The sequence below is a fragment of the Pelobates fuscus genome, chromosome 4 (genome assembly GCF_036172605.1).
Source record: "Pelobates fuscus isolate aPelFus1 chromosome 4, aPelFus1.pri, whole genome shotgun sequence".
Classification (NCBI taxonomy): domain Eukaryota; kingdom Metazoa; phylum Chordata; class Amphibia; order Anura; family Pelobatidae; genus Pelobates; species Pelobates fuscus.
The window spans coordinates 289,520,438-289,536,522 of record NC_086320.1 but is presented as its reverse complement, the minus strand read 5'-3'; positions in this window follow the sequence as shown (position 1 = coordinate 289,536,522).

Here is a 16,085-nt window from a genome sequence, read left to right as displayed (position 1 = left end):
TCAAGAAGGATTTTCTTTCCTAGTTTGTGTCAAAATTGGAAGCGCTTGAGACTAGGTTTTTTGCCTTCTTTTGGATCAACAGCAAAAACATATGTGAGGAAGGCTGAACTTGATGGGCGCAAGTCTCTTTTCAGCTATGTAACTATGTAACTATGCAACTATGTTCATTTAAAAGGACACCATAGTCACCAGAACAACTACAGCTTAATGTAGTATTTCTGGTATGTAAGTATATCCCTGCAGGCTTTTTAATATAAACACTGAACAATCAAAGAAAATGCAGTGTTTACATTACAGCCTAGAAACACCTCTGGTGGCTGTCACTCAGACAGCCACTAGAAGAGCTTCCTGGGTCAGTGCGGCACAGTTCACAGATTCAATGCATCTCTATGCGGAGATGCTAATAGATGCAGCGTGCTTTGCAGCGCATCAAGTTTGTTGATTTCAACCAGGGGGCAATCTTGAGGGTGCTTGTTGGGGCCTTTATATATACATACCAAAACTAATATAAGGTAACAGACAAAGAAATCTTTTATATTAATCAAATGTCGGGCTGCATCACATACAGGAGAGCGACTTAATAATACTTAAAAATACAAATTGGTATGTGAGCGCTCCAAAAATCAAATATAATAGAATAGTGACCACTGAAGTACTGTACCTCAATTTATACAGCAAATAAAAATGAAATAAAACCTAGTAGTAAACCAGGGTTAATATAAATTAATGAGTAGGTAGCATTAATAATCTTGCCATGTGTCAAAAGTATAAAACATATTAATTCAACATAGACACAATATAAAAGGAACACATTTATACCACAAAAATACATATATATCGGCAACATAAAAGTCCAGAGCAAATGTCAGGAAAACAGAAATATAGGCACAGTGTGGGGCCCCCTAAACACTGGCACAGAGGCTACTGGTCAGGAATGTGCACATATAAAAAAGATATATATATGGGTATGGAAAAAATATATATACAGACAGCTCTCTAGATTTACTAGAGTGATCTGTCATGCATTCCTTTTTATGGAACACTGTTGATTTTTGTGGAAGTTTGATGAGCATCAAGTCACTACTATCTGCCAACCTTACAGCTTAACACATTAGCATCCATCTGCACTAATGTACAGTTGTCCTGGTTGATAGGGTGCTTTTAGGTAGTACCGAGTTACCCATCTGGCCACGGCTAGTATAGGGAATAGTCTGTGTTGGAATTTGCTTTCTGCCTTTACATTATATGGTGCTCTATGCCTTTCGACTTTTGACCAAAAAGATACCTTGGGTAATGCAGCTCACAGTTTGGGTTATTATATATAAACATATATTTTTTATGGAATTAGTAGTTAGATATGATCAAATATGATACAATAATTATGCTATTAGTGACAGTGACCCCTAGTGGGGTAACACAAGAAGGGATCATTTTGAGATAACACTTGTTTTATGTAAAACATTTTCTAAATATGTCAGACTCTTTGTTTACTTAAGTATTAGGGTATAATGTGGTGTTGTTACATATATATATATATATGATTTATATGTATGGCAATAGATACCTTTTGAATGGTTTGAATCAAAAGTTATATTTTAAAGTACTGATATTTTTCCATGTTTTTATAAAATTCTTTTTATTTACATTTAAAATGTGATGTAGCTATGTGTAAAAGATTTTTTTTTTTAAATTACAATAAATATTTGTGTTGCATTTATAAATTTAAATTGTAATAGGCAAATATTTACATTAACTGCACTCTTTTAAAAATACAATATTTTTATTTCAAATATTTCTAATATAATACAAATTCAAATTTAAGCAATACATATAAGAATACTATTAATTACATTCACAAAATGTTATATTTAAATAATATAAAGCAGATAGCTAAAATATTATAAAGGTAAACTCATGTTTGCAAATGACTATTACATTTCAAAAGGCTTCAAAATTAGAAAGAATTGTTAGGTAGTAAGAACTGCATTTACAGACATATTTCAAACAACATACAAAGATGTCAATTGAGAGCTTGGTGTTAAAAAGAAATGTCCATGTTTAAATTAAGATTGCAAGGAGTTATTTAAGAATAGTCCATCAATTCCCCATTATCAGCTTGAGGCAGATATTTATTTGTCCAAGTGATTTTTATAAGATCATAAATAATTTCTTGAGGAGCTGTCCATGTTTCAACATTGCTTGTCTTCCATAAATCCGTTGTCCAGGTAGTGGCATTTATTTTCTTATCCAAAGTACAAATCTCAGTATTCACCTCACTGTCAGACAATTTTGAAGTAACAGGTAAAGTGTAGCGTTCATGAGATATTGAGTCATGAAATTATCTATCATAACAATTGGAAATGTATCTCCAGTATATGTTGAAATAGTTTTTTGCAACTATGCTGGATGATGCTACTGATTCTACAAAAACTGTTTCCTAATAAAAAAAAATATATTTTTTAGAGGAGTATTTAGCACTCTGCTTTATTTTGTTTTATTTTTTAACCCCTTAAGGACGGCTGACGGTTCAGGACCGTCATCTGAAAAATCCCCTTGAGGACCGATGACGGTCCTGAACCGTCATAACAGTAATATTTACTTACCCAATGCCCGCCGTTCCACCGCCGGCGATTGGCGTTGCTCCCGGTCTCGGGGGACTGCCTCGGCGAACTATGCCCCCACAGCCATGTGATCGCTCTAACAGAGCACTCACATGGCCGCAATAGGCGTCCATGTATCTGACTGCAGGGGGACTACCTGAACTGACAGACAGTCTCCCTGCATCTGTAAAATAAAAAAAAATAAAAAATTGTTAATAAATAAAAATATATAATTACATATGTGTATATATATATATATATATATATATATAAAATATATGTCTATATAGCTTATATATATATATATATATATAAATAATGTCATACTAAGTGTATTTTTCTATTAATATAAATAAATTTAACATTCTGAAAAAAATTATATATATATATATATATATGTAATTTATTTTAACTGTATTTTGATATAAATATATATATATTTATATCAAAATACACTTAGAATTAAATTATATATATCTATGTATATATGAATAAATAAGAATAATTCGAAATATATAGATATCCATTTACAAAATTACATAAATAATTTCATAAACATACACGTAGACTTCAAATATATAAATATGTATATATATTTAAATTCTACGTGCATATTTATGTAATATTTTTACATAATTAAGTAATTTTATTGATTGCAATTTGAGGGACCTGCCTGACAACCCAGGTGGAAAAGTCCAGAGAATTTAATTTGCCAGGACTGTATTTAACCCTGTAAATTTCTATGACATCCTAAAACCTGTACATGGGGGGTACTGTTTTACTCTGAACACAAATATTAGTGTTTCAAAACAGTAAAACATATCACAGCAATGATATTGTCAGTGAAAGTGACATTTTTGCATTTTTCACACACAAACGGCACTTTTACTGATGATATAATTGTTGTGATGTTTTACGGTTTCGAAACACTAATATTTGTGTACAGCGAAGTCTCCTGAGTATAACAATACCCCCATGTACAGGTTTTATAGTGTTTTTAAAAGGGTCAAGCATAAGGCATGATTTTCCGTTTTGTCACATTGAAATTTGCCAGATTGGTTATGTTGCCTTTGAGAGCGTATGGTAGCCCAGGAATGAGAATTACCCCCATGATGGCATACCATTTGCAAAAGAAGAAAACCCAAGGTATTGGTGTGTTCAGTCTTTTTTAGTAGCCACTTAGTCACAAACACTGACCAAAGTTAGCGTTCATAATATTTTTTGGCATTTTTAACACACAAACAAACATAAATGCTCATTTGGCCAGTGTTTGTGACTACTACAAAAGACTGACATACCCCATATTGAATACCCTGGGTTGTCTACTTTAAAAACATATGTGAGGTGTGATTCAGAGATTTATGACAGATAACAGTGTTACAATGTCACTACTGATACATTTTAAAAATATATATTTTGAAACAGCATTGTCCTACTTGTACATATAGCCCTATAATTTGCACAAAAAAGGGGGGGGGGGTAGGTAAACACTGGGTGTTTTTAAACTCAGGACAAAATTTTGAATCTATTTAGTCAAAAAAACATGGGTTTTCTTTTTCAATTTTTCACCATATTATATTATTTTTTTAAAGTAAATTATATGACATGATAGAAATAATGGTAGGTAAAGAAAGCCTTGCTTGTCCTGAAAAAAAATTAAATATATAAGTTGTATGGGAATAGTAAATGAGAGAGAGGAAAATTACAGCTAAACACAAACACCACAAAAGTGTTAAAACAGCTCTGGTCCTTAACGTGTAACTTGGCCAAAACAGTCCAGTCCTGAAGGAGTTAAATATTGTCATGTTCTTATTTTATTTTCTATATGAATGTAAATCTGGTTAATCTGGTGTCAAATGGTCTGAGCATATCCTGTTGTGAATCCCTACACTGCAGTAAGAGCAGTACACAGTTTCAGTATTGTTAAATTGGTCAGAGCCATGCTCTTACATTTTCTGGTGCATTAGGAAAACAATGTAACGAGACGTTCGCATTGCTGTTTGCTTGTTTTTGCAGTTTATGACCATACACGTTGGCATCGTTCTGTTTGGAGAAAAAAAAAACATTACAATTTTATAAACATATGTGTCAGATCAAAGGTTCCACGAACGTGAAATAAAAGATTACGAATTATAAATGACATACACGAACGAGCTGGATTTGTCAAGTAAAAATTAATACCTGCTAATGTTTTGTAGAAAATGGTATACACATAGCAAGGATTTTCCAGACAGTTAGGCGACCGTTACAGTTTTGTCATAAGTATGAACATAAAAACATTGTTTTAACATATAGGCATTGGACACAAAGTAATACAATGCAATAAGATTTTCATTATTTATACTTTTGTATAAATGGTTTGGTTCACGCTGTCATCAGTGCTGGCTGGTTACACAGCTGCCTCCATTCACATGATCGCATGAAAAGTAGAGCCCAGGGCTGACCGCCTTGGAACTTGCTCCAGAACTGTCTTACCTTTGATCTCTACCCCCTGGCTATACTAGAACATTCTGTAAGAAGTGACCAGTTATCGTGGGTTCTTGCGTAGGTTGAGTATTCCTCAGCTTTAAATACAGGATGGCTTGGGAAAACATCTACTTGCATTGTTTCACCTAGATGTTATTATTTCTGACTATCTGATTTCCTGATAACATGCATGGGAAACTGGTCGGTAGAAAGACTGCTGGAGGGATGTAAGCTATTGTTTTGGGGTTTTTGTTACACAGGTTCTGTGAAATGCAATGGAAAGCTTTGATAATTCGCACACTGTTATCAAGTAGATGATCCCAAGTTGTGAAACCAGTCACATACACAGAAGGTCATACAATGTTTGAGCGTCTTGCGTATCAATTTCTTACGACTGTTACACGCACACATAAAATCATCCTTAAAACACATACTTAATTCACCCAGTCAACAAAAAAGAGAAAGTAATAAGCCCAAATACAGCAAATTAAATATGGTTTGAGGGAGATAAGTAGCTTATAAGAGATATATGCTCTATTTAATAATTATAAGGAAGGCATTTAAGAGAGCAATAGTTAATTTCATCTTCACATATATACTTTATTCATTGAAAAAAATGAAAAGGAAACTAAACAAATATTATATAAAATAAATATAAAAACATATTTTATTTACAGAAGCACATACATGTTTTTGTGAATATATATTTTCAGGCTCAAGTAAATACAGCATGTAGCTTAAAGCCTTCTACAGTAAAATCACAAGAGGCCATCATACGAGAGCAAAAGAAATTGGGAAACTGGACAAGGGGGTTGAGGGGGTTCATGCTTATTGTACTATAACAACTTCAAAGAGAATAGGCCTAAAGTCTATAATGCCTACAGTATTACTTTTTTTGAAGGCCATAGTCATGTAGTCACGGGATAAATAAAAATTATTACTTAAAAGCATTTTTGTACCAGAAAAAGGACACTTGAAAAATAATGGGGTCATCATACATATCCTATTCTTCAGACCATATTTGAAATAGGCCTTTCAATATATTCATCCTAAAAACGCTTCATAAATATGATCTTGGCAATGAATGTACATTTTATTTATATCTATACCTACCCCATCAATCTGTTTTATCCTCATGCCTAATTTTGTCATTCATACACTAAATATACTGTGTTGTTTAGGATTCCACCTGCCTATCTACTGCTCACACATTGTCACTTGTCAACTAACTACAAATTATGAATCCAAAATAGGAACAATATCATCCTTAACACCATCTGGAGAGATGTTTACAGCCATTAGGATGTTCTGTTTTATATTTATCTACTCCTCGCAATTTTTAATAGGCAAATCAAGGCAGGAATAAGCTTCATTTTTAAGACTACACAACAAACAGTGTGTAGCATGGGGGGGGTCAAAGAGATTCCCAATCATGTCTGTGATATGGATAGAAAGCATTACAAGCAAGCATTGCACTGATGATCCCTCAAAATACAAAAACCGCCACATGCTGATAAGTTCTGGCAAATTTACATTCTAACTCATGCATGGGACCTCCCAAAAATGTGCATGGTTGATAAGCATTGGGAATTTAAATGAGCATTGCAAATTTAAAAGAGTAAAAATTATGTTTTTGTTCATTTGCTTGACAGTGATAGAGTTATTCATTAAACTCTAATATTTTGAAAATGAACGGAACAGTCCATTAGTCTAAGAGGTAGAGTAATAAAATAAAAATAAAACATAATAATAAAATAAAAAAATTATAATAATAAAAAAATGTAATGAAACAAAAAAAATATTAAAATAATAATTAAAAAATAAAAATGCCCACCCCCCACCAAGGCTCTGCATCACACTCTGCATTACACACACACATACACACACTGCACTCATACACACACACACTGCACTCATACACACACACACTGCATTCATGCACACACACACTGCATTCATACACACACACACAGCATTCATACACGCACACTGCATTCATACACGCACACTGCATTCATACACGCACACTGCACTCATACACACTGCATTCATACACACAGCATTCATACATGCACACTGCATTCATACACACACACTGCACTCATACACACACACTGCACTCATACACACACACACACACTGCACTCATACACACACACTGCATTCATGCACACACACACTGCATTCATGCACACACACTGTATTCATGCACACACACTGCATTCATACACACACACTGCATTCATACACACACACTGCACTCATACACACACACTGCACTCATACACACACACTGCACTCATACACACACACTGCACTCATACACACAGCATTCATACACACACTGCATTCATACACGCACACTGCACTCATACACACACACTGCATTCATACACACACACACACTGCACTCATACACACAGCATTCTCATACTCACACACTGCACTCATACACACACACAGCATTCATACACACACACAGCATTCATACACACACACACTGCATTCATACACACACACTGCACTCATACACACACACTGCACTCATACACACACACTGCACTCATACACAGCATTCTCATACACACACACTGCACTCATACACACAGCATTCTCATACACACACACTGCATTCATATACACACACTGCATTCATATACACACTGCACTCATACACACACACTGCATTCTCATACACACACACTGCATTCATTATATACACACACTGTAAATAAATATTCAATTAATATAATTTTTTTAGGATCTAATTTTATTTAGAAATTTACCAGCAGCTGCTGCATTTCCCACCCTAGTCTTATACTCGAGTCAATAAGTTTTCCCAGTTTTTTGGGGTAAAATTAGGGGCCTCGGCTTATATTCGGGTCGGCTTATACTCGAGTATATACGGTACATCCACAACAGATACAACATATATATACATACATATACATCCACTACAGATACACTGCACCACACTGACACTGCTTCCACTACACTGACACTGCATCACACTGACAATGTATACACTGATACTGTATACACTGATACTGCATTCACTACACTGACAATGCATTCACAGTACTGCAGGGGCGTATTAGCCGCGAGGCAAACAAGGCATTTGCCTTGGGCGGCATTTTCCAGGGGGCGGCAAAAAACGCCGCCCCCAAATGCCCAGGGCAAATGCCTTGTTAGCCTTGCGGCTAACAGACATGCTGGGCTGGTTGCTGGTTGCTGGGCGGCCGGCGAGGGAGCTCTTCCCCTGAGCTCTCTGCTCAGCTCCCTCGCGCGCCGCCCGCAGAGTGAGACTGGGAGCCGGAATATGACGTCATATTCCGGCTCCGCCTCCCAGCCTCACTCTGCGGGCGGCGCGCGAGGGAGCTGAGCAGCCACTGGACCACCAGGGAATGGGAGAACCCCCCCACCCCCAGCATTCCCAAAGGTAAGGGGGGGGGGGGGAGTAAATAAAAAAAAAATTGTTAATGTGAGTGTGTGTGTGTGTCTCTGACTGTGTGTGTCTGTTAGTGTGTGTGTGTCTCTGACTGTGTGTGTCTGTTAGTGTGTGTGTGTGTGTGTCTGTTAGTGTGTGTGTCAGTGTGTGTGTGTCTGTTAGTGTGTGTTAGTGTGTGTGTGTGTCAGTGTGTGTGTGTCTGTTAGTGTGTGTGTGTCTGTTAGTGTGTGTGTGTGTCTGTCTGACTGTGTGTCTGTTAGTGTGTGTGTGTGTGTGTGTCTGACTGTGTGTCTGACTGTGTGTCTGTTAGTGTGTGTGTGTGTGTCTGACTGTGTGTGTCTGACTGTGTGTGTCTGACTGTGTGTGTCTGACTGTGTGTGTCTGACTGTGTGTGTCTGACTGTGTGTGTCTGACTGTGTGTGTCCGACTGTGTGTGTCCGACTGTGTGTGTCCGACTGTGTGTGTCCGACTGTGTGTGTCCGACTGTGTGTGTCCGACTGTGTGTGTCCGACTGTGTGTGTCCGACTGTGTGTGTCCGACTGTGTGTGTCCGACTGTGTGTGTCCGACTGTGTGTGTCCGACAGTGTGTGTCCGACAGTGTGTGTCTGTTAGTGTGTGTGTCTTAGTGTGTGTGTGTTTGTTAGTGTGTGTGTCTCACTGTGTGTGTTTGTTAGTGTGTGTGTGTCCGACTGTGTGTGTTTGTTAGTGTGTGTCCGACAGTGTGTGTCTGTTAGTGTGTGTGTGTGTGTCCGACTGTGTGTGTTTGTTAGTGTGTGTGTGTCCGACTGTGTGTGTTTGTTAGTGTGTGTGTGTGTGTCCGACTGTGTGTGTTTGTTAGTGTGTGTGTGTGTGTACGACTGTGTGTGTTTGTTAGTGTGTGTGTGTCCGACTGTGTGTCCGACAGTGTGTGTCTGTTAGTGTGTGTGTCTTAGTGTGTGTGTGTTTGTTAGTGTGTGTGTCTCACTGTGTGTGTCTGTTAGTGTGTGTGTCTCACTGTGTGTGTCTGTTAGTGTGTGTGTGTCCGACTGTGTGTGTTTGTTAGTGTGTGTCCGACAGTGTGTGTCTGTTAGTGTGTGTGTGTGTCCGACTGTGTGTGTTTGTTAGTGTGTGTCCGACTGTGTGTGTTTGTTAGTGTGTGTGTGTCCGACTGTGTGTGTTTGTTAGTGTGTGTACGACTGTGTGTGTTTGTTAGTGTGTGTGTGTCCGACTGTGTGTGTCTGTTAGCTAGTGTATGCGTATCTGTCAGTGAATGTGTGTGTATTTAGGAGGCGGGGCAGGGGGGGAAGGGTTGGGTGGGGGTGGCGCGCGCGCGCGGGGGGGGTCTGAGTTTTGTCCTGCCTAGGGCAGCACAAAACCAAGATACACCACTGCAGTACTGACACTGCATCACACTGACACGATGTAGAAAGTCCACAAGAGGGACTGAAACGTTGATCTTCTCTTAAATATTTCAATAAAAGTTACGTTTTAAGGCAATCCGAGAGTGCAGCCAACTATTTCAATTGCCTATATATATATATATATATATATATATATATATATATATATATATATATATATATATATACACATATACACACACATACACCCTACATAGCACAATAACTTATGGGGCTGGCATAGATTTTTTTCCAGGGCTGCTTCGTATCCCCAGTCTGGCCCTGCTGCACCCAATACACTGTATCCACTACACAAACACAGATTCTGTATCCACTATATACACCTACACTTAAGGCATCCACTATGCACACTGCATACAATACACACACACATTGAATAACATAAATGGGGGGGGGGGGGAGGAGCAGAGCAGCTTTTTTTCCTTGGACCCATGCAACACAATATCTTGGACCAGACCTGGCTGAGGTAGCATTTTTAAAGGAAGCATGGCACCAAATTAAGTTGTTTTTTTCATTGTAGATTCCATGATAATGTTAACATAGGGACAAAACCAGGCCCATGTTATTTAATAGATAAAAGCTGCTGAATAGAAATGAGAATTTGCCTCATTTGCATGTATTATTAAAGAGAAAGTATCTTGTAGAGATATTCCTTCATTTGAATACATTATATAGTATTGTATATATAATAACAAATGCAAAAAAAATTAATAATAAACAAATAAAAAAGTCTTACATTTAAAGTTCTGCAGATGCACTGTTATGTATTTTTTCATTTATCTGCATACTGCTTTTTCCAAAGTAGTCTACAGGGTTTATTCTTATCCTATAATCCCATGACACGCATGGATGGGTCCATTAAAAGAGAAAAATATACAAGAAATTTTACAATCAAAAGATTCAATAGGAGTGGAGAAAAAAATGTTTGAGCATGGAACAAAATAATAAATATAAATTTACAAGATATAAAATTAAATGCTATAACAGAGCAAGAACAGAAACGTCTACTGTATTGTATAAGTATGAGAATCTCCATAATTAATCCCTTCAGGACGGAGTCAATAGTGCACGTTGTCACATTAAGTGCACCCACACTTGTTATATATAATTTTGTTCAGGAGAAATAGGGCTTTAATTTATCATTAACTATTCATATATGGAACATAATTTATTATGAATAAAATGAAAAAAAAATGTGAGAAAATAAGATTTATTTTTTTTAATTTGTATTTCCGTCTGACATTTTAGCTGTGAATGTCATAATACTGTTAGGTTTTACTGCAAAAAAATGCACATATTTGTAATCAGCGATGTCTCACGAGCAGGGCCGGCGCGTCCATAAGGCGCCTTAGGGCGCACCGGCTCCGGGGGCGCAAGATTCAGTGACCGGCAGGAGGGAAGCTCTCCCACCTGCCGGCCACCATCTCCGCCCCCGGCGCGGCAGTGCTGCGATCAGGTGCGGCGAGGGAGCTCTAACCTCTCAGCTCTGCTCCCTCGCGCGCTGTCTAGTGATGCCGCGGGAGCCGGAATATGACGTCATATTCCGGCTCCCGCGGCATCAGCAGACAGCCCGCGAGGGAGCAGAGCAGAGAGGTTAGAGCTCCCTCGCCGCACCTGAACGCAGCACTGCCCCACGCCGCCCAGCAGCCCCACTGGACCCCAGGGAATGATCCACACCAGCTCTCCAGGTAGGGAGGCTGGGTGGATATTATTTATTAATTAAAATAATTTGTGAATGTATGTGATGTGAGTGAGTGTCTGTGTGAGTGTCTGTGTGTGTGAGTGCCTGTGTGTGTGAGTGCCTGTGTGTCTGTGTGTGTGTCTGTGTGTGTGTCTGTCAAATCAGTGAGAGTATCTTTGTCATTGAGTCTGTGTGTGACTATCAGTGTGTCTGTCAATGAGTGTCAATCAGTGTGTGTGTCAGATCAGTGAGTCTCTGTGTTTGTCATTGAGTGTGTGTGACTGTCAGAAGAACACTAAGTGACAGGGAAGGGAGGGGACCAATAATGGACGGGGATAGGGGCTGGTTAAGAGGCACATAGGTGAAGATGTTAATTTTGAATGGGGGGGGGCGGAAAAATACATCTTCGCCTATGTACCCAAAAATCCTTGCACCGGCCCTGCTCACGAGTACAACAGGTTTTATGGTGTTTTGGAAAGTTACAGGGTCAAATATAGAATGTTCCATTTTCAAATTGAAATTTGCCAGATTAGTAATGTTACCTTTGAGACGGTGTGGTAGCCCAGGAATGAGAATTACCCCCATCATAATGGCATACCATTTGAAAAAGTAGACAACCCAAGATATTGAAAGTGGGGTATGTTTAGTCTTTTTTAGTAGCCACTTAGTCACAAACACTGACCAAAGTTAGCGTTCATATTTGTTTTGTGTAAAAAAAGCAAAAAACTAATATTTGGCCAGTGTTTGTGACTAAGTGGCTACTAAGAAAGACTGGACATACCCCACTTGCAATACCTTGGGTTGTCTACTTTTGCAAATGGTATGCCATCATGGGGTAATTCTCATTCCTGGGCTACCATACGCTCTCAAAGGCAACATAACCAATCTGGCAAATTTAAATGTCAAAAGAATGAAATGCAAGCCTTATATGTGACTCTCTAACTTTACAAAACACCATAAAACCTGTACATGGGGGGTAGTTATTCCCGGGAGACTTTACTAAACACAAATATTAGTGTATGTAAAACATATTACAACAATAATATAGTCCATAAAAGTGCTGTTCGTTTGTAAAAAAAATGCAAAAAACGTCACTTTTACTTAAAATATCATCGTTGTAATACAATTTATCTTGAAACACTAATATTTGAGTTCAGCGAAGTCTCCCGAGTAAAACAGTACCCCCTATGTACAGGTTTTATTGTGTCTTGGAGAGTTACAGGGTCAAATATAGTGCTTGCGAATTAAATTCTCTGCACTTTCTCTCTGTGTTGTCAGGCATGTCAATCAAATTTTAATTAATCAAATCACATAATTATGTTAAAAGATTACTTAAATATACATGTAGAATTTTAATACATATGCATTTATAGGTATTTAAATTCTACGTGTATACTAATGGAATCTTTTATGTCATATGTATTTATCTATCTATATATATATATATATATATATATATATATATATATATATATATTTGCGGTTATTTGCATTTTATATATAGATAGATATATATAGAATGTAATTCCAAGTGTATTTTGTTACCAATATATATACCAATATATATATATATATTAATAACAAAATACAGTTAGAATGAAATTACATATGAATATATAATTTATATTACATTTTGTTTCAATAATTTTATTTATTTATTTATTTTATTTTAATTATTGTAATTATACGTATATATAAAATATGTGTATATATCTATTATATATATATATATATAATATATACATATTATACATGCGAACGTCATTCTAAGTGTATTTTAATACTAATATATGTACTTTTATATTAATATTAAAATACACTTTGTATGACGTTACATATATATAATATATATAATATAAATACATATATTTGAGAGAGATCACATGGCCCCCGGGGGCTTCTTTTGCCGGGGAGGGCTGCCTGGGCTGTGAGGCAGTCCTCCCAAAGCGGAGCGCCGGTAAGGTAAGTACACCGGGCGCTCCAGGGCTCAAAGCCGTTACGGCATTCTATGCCGCTGCAACGGCTTTAAAGCCCAATTAAAGCGGGACGGCATAGAACGCCGTAACGGCGTTAAGGGGTTAAGACCACCTGGAATGCTGCAATTGTTTCTATATATTTATGTACATTCATTTTAGTATATCTGATGGATCTGCATTAATGATAGAACCTCTTTTCACTATTGTGTAATCCCTGGATCCTTGTAATGTGGTCAACCCTTTCTTCCTCTTCTCTATCTGCACTGGGCTTCTACACCTCCCACAGGATCAGCCATCTGCTGTTTCCTAAGCTTTATCGCAACTTACCTCAGGCTGATTCTCAGACTTTGGATGCTTGGTTTGTCCAACCCAGATACTCTCTTCTGGATAACTCCAGGACCGGCAAGTCATAAAGGCGACTTAGGCAGTCGTCTAGGGTGAACTTAAAAGTGGGCGCCCTCCGCCCGGACACTAACTATGCCCCAATGGCGCCCCTCGTGCTGCAGCTGCCTGAGCCTTAGGACGCAAGATTCGAGTGACAAAAAAAATTGTATTAACAAAATAAATATAATAATAAAAATAAAGCGCTATTCCCCTCTCAGCCCAGGCAAGACTCAGCCCCTATCCTACCCCTCAAACTCTCTCTTTCACACTACACACACACACACAATGCATCCCAACACATACACAGAAACACACAATGCATCCGTACACACACACACACAGACAGAACACAAACATACAATGCATCCCTACTCACACACAAACAGAAACACACCATGCTTCCCTTACACACATTTTGTTTGCTGTACTATCGCTCGGCTGGGAGGAAGTGACAGCACTTACTCCCACCTTCACAGAGTTGCTGCCGCACAGTAGGGAGGGAGGAGAAGACTGGAGATGGCAGCCGAGAGAGGGAGCAGCATGCATGGCAGAGGAGAGGCTGGAGTGAGCATGCAGCAGCTGACTCCCATCAGCCTCAGCCAACATCACCAGGACCACAAGGTACGTTTTTCATTTCCATTGTCCACACTGCTTGTTTGTACTTTCGAGACGTGGAGTATGACCAATAAAGAAGTATTGACCATGTGCTCGGTCTGCAACTGAGAGATGATGGTACATATGGTAGTATGGTACATACTGAGAAATGCACCTTTCTAATGTTTGTTTGAAGATATTGCATTTATTTTCACTAAGGAGTCTATGCCAGTTAATATATTGTAAAGCTGCCCTTATCTTACTAAAATATGTAGGAATGTAGGAGTGCAGGAATTGTGGGAAACACAGGCAGTGTGCAGATATAATGAATAAACATTGCCGCAGAGTACGAGTGGATGCGGCGACCATATTGCAAGTCACATGGTTGACCACCGTGACCCACATAACCAAATGCAGCAGGTAAATTGCTGAAGCAGAATATGGCCGCCGTGTCACGTGACCAATTACTTTAGCCCACACCATAAGCTATTAAGCTTGGTTTTTAAGTTTAATAATATTGCCAAAGCCTTGTCTCATTACAGTTTATACAAGTACAATCTGCAACATGTTTGAAGTATATAAATACAAATTTAAGTGATCACAACTTTGTGGTCACGTGACTATGATGACATTTTAGCGCCCTTTTTGAATTTACCATTGTTTATTTGAGCTATATAAACCCTGTTATGCCAGGTACTCCTGTCTGTATCCACTTAATAAAGCCTATCTGGTGAAATTGGCTGTGGATATTCTAGCATTTGTTTTTATTTTGTATTTTAACTAATAAAGTATTGTTGGACAGTTTTTATTTGTGTAGACATAAATAATTTTCAGCTGAGCTGGTTAAACAATCCTAAATGGAGATTGTACCACCCACACCATATGTCTTAAACGTGGGTGGTACAATTAGAGCCCCATATATCTGCTCCAAAAAATGTAAGTAAGCCTGATCTAATCCTACTGATAAAAAAAGAACATATCTTTGGACTCTGTTTGTTACATATATATTTTATTGTCTGTTTATTGCCTTATTTTTCTGTAAAACCTTTTATGTGGTTATAAAGATTTTGTGGGCGCTATCTGCCACCTATTGCCAAATTTTATAAATTAACCTTGTTACATCCTCGTGTTTGTCAGTCAGACAACCAGTCATGTTACTTCCTGGCTGTTTAGCTCAGTGAAACTATACTCAAGAGGCAGATAATTGCCCAGAGCCTGCCTTGCAAAAATTTTTCAATGAGCTGCATTGGGAAGCCTGGAATTTGACAGCCACAGAAAGTCTCGGCTGGGGAAGATGTGGCTGGCTTGTAAAGGTTGCAGCTTTTGTAAGCCGTTTTTAAGATATACACCCAGTTTAAAAATGCATAATTAAATCCTTGCATGTTTTCATAGGGGGAATTTATCTACAAGACGGTAAGGATTTGCTTTTAGCAGTGTAGTGTAATTTTCAAAGAACAGTATGCAAATGTAAAGCGTGAAGACATCCAGCGTGGCTTCACAAACTAAAAGTCTGTGAAACACCAGGAAATGCTTGTA